At 46.6% G+C, this 4,137-nt stretch overlaps 1 pseudogene; it reads left to right on the top strand.

The window, feature by feature from the left end:
* The first annotated feature begins 835 nt into the window (after positions 1-835).
* Positions 836-1,519, top strand: LOC114082379 (probable N-acetyltransferase CML1; annotated as a pseudogene).
* The last annotated feature ends 2,618 nt before the right edge of the window (positions 1,520-4,137 follow it).

Raw genomic sequence — 4,137 nt, 5'->3', positions numbered from 1 at the left:
TGGAACCAACCTGGAAAGCAGTATGGAGATTCCTTAGAAAACTTGGAATGGAACCACCATTTGACCCAATTATCCCACTCCTGGATCTATATGCAAAGGACTTAAAATCAGCCTACTTTAGTGACTCTGCCACATCAATGTTTATAGCAGCTCAATTCACAATAGCTAAACTGTGGTACCAACCTAAATGCCCTTCAGTAGATTAATGGATAAAGAAACTGTGATATATATATATATATATATATATATATATATATATATATATATATATATATATATGATGGAATATTACTCAGCATTAAAAGAGAATGAAATTATGGTCTTTGATGTAAATGGATGGAGTTGGAGAATATCATGCTAAGCAAAGTAAGCCAGTCCCTCAACACCAAAGCCTGAATGTTCTTTATGATAAGTGGATGCTGATCCATAATAGAGGGGGTGCATGGGAACAATGGAGGAAATCTGATAGGGTGAATAGGAATGAGGAGGGAGAGGTGATATGGGGGGAAAGAAAGAAGGTGGAATGCAATGGACATCATGATCCTAGGGACATGTATGACTGCACATATGGTGCGAAGCTACATCATGTACAACCAGAGGAAGAAGAAATTGTGCTACATTTGTGTAGAATGAATCAAAATGCATTCTGATGTCATATATAATAATTAGAATAACTAAATTTAATTACAAAAACAGACACACACTTGAGCTGTCTCCTAAGTTCTGGGGATGCCGGGGACACTCACATCATTTTTTTTCTCCTCCAGAGCTGCAGGGAAGGCGTGTATGAAGACTAAGCTATCACTTGTGAAAACTGCAGACACATAGTCTCCCCATGGCACCTCATCACATCCACAAATACCAGGAGAGTGATCGCAAAAGGGTCCTGGACTTGTTCTCCCAAGGAATGGTCGAGCATGTACCTGCCACCTTCCACCATGAGCTTAAGTTACCACAAACACTCCTGGTATTACTTGGGGTGCCCGTCACCCTACTCCTAGTCTCTAGGTCTTGGCTCCTGGCTCTTGTATCCAATGTCACCCTCCTTGTTATCCTATGGTTGCTGGCCAGAGAGCTTTGGAGGTAGTACATGGTCATGTGTTTGCAGACAGATCTTGCTGACATCACCAAATCCTACTTGAGGGCCCGTAGTTCCTGCTTCTGGGTGGCTGAGTCTGGGGGGCAGGTGGCAGGCATAGTGGGTGCTCTGCCAGTGGAGGACGCCCCCCCAGGGAGGAAGCAACTGCAGCTGTTTCACCTCTCTGTGGCCTTGGAGCACCGAGGTGAAGGACTAGGGAAAGCCCTGGTCATGACTGTCCTCCAGTTTGTGAGGGCTCAGGGCTACAGTGAGGTTGTCCTTGATACTAGCATGGTACAGCAGGATGCTCTGACTCTCTACCTGCACATGGGCTTCCAGAAGACAGGAGAATACTTCTTTAGCAAGACCTTTAGACTACTGGGCATTTCTATGATTCAATTAAAATACTGCCTCCCATCTGCTCAGGAAGAAAGCCCATGAGCTATTGTCTCCTGTATCAATCAGGTTCTAATTGACAATCCTGTAGCACAAGCAAACCCTGGCATATTGCTTGAACAAATGATGAAAACTCATTGCTGGTGCACATCTGAGTCCAGCATGTTTGATGGCAAGGTGTGGATATGGGAGCTTCTTTCCATTCAGTGCTTCTAGGTGACAGTGATTCATGTGGTTCCTATAGATTCACCATAGTAATGTTGCATTAATAAAAGGCCAAACAATAATACACACACACACACATTACTTATAAGTCTATGGGCCAGTCATTGTTCCTGGTCTCTGCTGGGCAGCTCTCTAGGTCTCATGATACCTATGGAGATGTTCTGGATTGATTGCAGTGCCCCAAACATGTATGTAATTTTGTCCCAGCGGGCCAGCTCAGACAGGGTTCAAAGTCACTGAAGAGCAGCCAACAATGTAAAGGAGAAAGGAACAAAGACTTCTCCATGTCCTCACAGGGCTCACTTGTGGACACATCCCAGACTCTGGGGAGAAATGGAGCTGGCTCAGAAATGGAGGAGCTGCAGAGTCCAGAGCAGAAGGGCACAATGTGGCTCTATGGGAAGAATTGGGCAGCAATGCACTCACTGTAGTTCCCTGTCCCTGCAGAGGGGTGGGGAGGTGGCTGTGGATGGAGGGGGATGTTTCCCTCCTGGTGCTGCCAGGGCCCAATCCAATGGGCCAGGCTCACTGAAGGGACATCGTGGGTAGAGCCCTCCTGTGGGTTTTGGAGAAGGACATGGACAGATTAGTGTCCCCAAATTATCCTGGAAGAGCACTCAGCCTGGTCCCAGACTCTGTCCCAGGTGTTCGCAAACTCCAGATTTGAGCCTCAGGAAACATACCTCCGGTAGAAGGGAGAGTTGGGACATGAGCCAGTGCTGATGTTCACAGGATTGTCATGCTTTCCCAGCTGCTTGAGCTGTGACTCTGGCATGTTCCTGGGGTCCTGGAGTCACATACTTCTCACTTAAAGTGGTCCCTCAAGGCAGGCCCTGTGTGACAGGGAGGAGGCCCTGCAGGCTCTCCCTGCTCTGGTGCCATCAGCTCTCCTTGCCCAACGAGGTTCAATGCCTTAAAGAGCAGTTCCCAGTGGCAGAGGACTGGGAAACAAAAGGAGAGGTCCTCAGTGGTCCCTGTGCTTTGATAGTTCTTTCAATAGCAGGGAAACTCTGGACTCATCCCAGGCAGAGATGGTCACACCCTGCTGGGGCTTAAAGGCCAGAGGGACAGGAGGCCAAGGAAGGTGCCAGGATTAAAGTCCTGTGATGATAAGGAGATGGAGGAGTCCAGGGTACTGGGGAAGGCCGTCCCAACAATGTGGAGGCTTCCCTAGGGGCTGAGAGACCCAGAGCCTAGAGTCAGCTTGCCTTCCTCCTTCCCTGCCCCTGACCTCAGTTCCCAAACAGCCAGCTGCTCTAGTTAGCTCCAAAAGGAGCTCTCATTCTGCTAGAGGTCTTTGAGCACAATATTCCCTTGGCCTGGAACATTCTTAACCCTTCACACACCCATACCTCTGTTTGCTCAGTACTGCTGCTTTCAAGTAATGGACAGGGTTGACTGCCTTGGAAAGGTAATTCTGACCAGGGAGGAAGCCCTTTACCTTTTGCGTTCTGGCCCTCCTTGCTCCTAAAGGTGGCATCCCCTAACCAGCTTCCCTGTTTCCTGGATGCCTGTTGAAAACAAGAGTAGACAAAAGTCCCTCACGTCCTCAGAACCGGTGTTTGTGCCTTGGAGAGGCTTTTCATGGTCAGGATTGGGCTGAGGGGAATAGGGAGATAGAGCAGAGCCTCAGACTGTGGCACTCTACAAGATAATCAGGAAACACTGCCACAAGGCCTGAGAGAAATCTGCAAATCCAAAAGAGGTTGTGCAGTCAGCTTAGGGTGTGGCTAGCATTATGGAGAAGGGACAATGGGAAGCAATGACTGCTGGAGCATAAGGACCCTCTTGGACTGATGGGAATGTTTTGAGATTTGATAAAGATGGCAGTGGTAGAAAATCACGAATGTTAACAAATCTTGGAAACTTTTACACTCTTACATGGCTTAATTTTATTAGATTTCATCCAAAATAGTAAAAGAGTTTGGATGAGTCAAGACTTTCAAGAGGCAGATAACAGTTAGAGGGAGCAATGATGTTAAGGGGAAGGGGTTTTCTTAGGGAGAGAGTTGCTGTTGTGCTTAGTGTCAGTGGGTTCTGCCACTTTGACCCCAATTCACATGTTAGGCAAAGGAGTCAGAGAGGTGAAGACAGACTAGATGTGGAACTAGGATTTGACCCCTAGTCTGTTTGACTCCAAAATCCGTACTTCCATCCATAGGCAGCCTTAGCTTTACAGCCAATCTGGTTATGGGGAACCTAAAGAATACACATTACAGCCTACCTGTGGGACAAAACATTGCAACTCCAAATAGGAATTCTGGGAAAGGCCTTTGCAAAGGAAGAAGGGATTTTGAACATGAAACTTAGTAGTTTTTCACTCTAAATTTGTCTCTGGGTTGGATCCTCAGTATCATAAAAAGAAAATAAATAAAATAAAGGTATTGTATCCATCGAAAAATAAGAATACTTTTTAAAAATGAACCCCACTATTATGT

This window comes from Marmota flaviventris, chromosome 14 (assembly GCF_047511675.1).
Source record: "Marmota flaviventris isolate mMarFla1 chromosome 14, mMarFla1.hap1, whole genome shotgun sequence".
Classification (NCBI taxonomy): Eukaryota; Metazoa; Chordata; class Mammalia; order Rodentia; family Sciuridae; genus Marmota; species Marmota flaviventris.
Note: the sequence above shows the minus strand (reverse complement) of the source record. Positions and strands in the feature narration are given on the sequence as shown.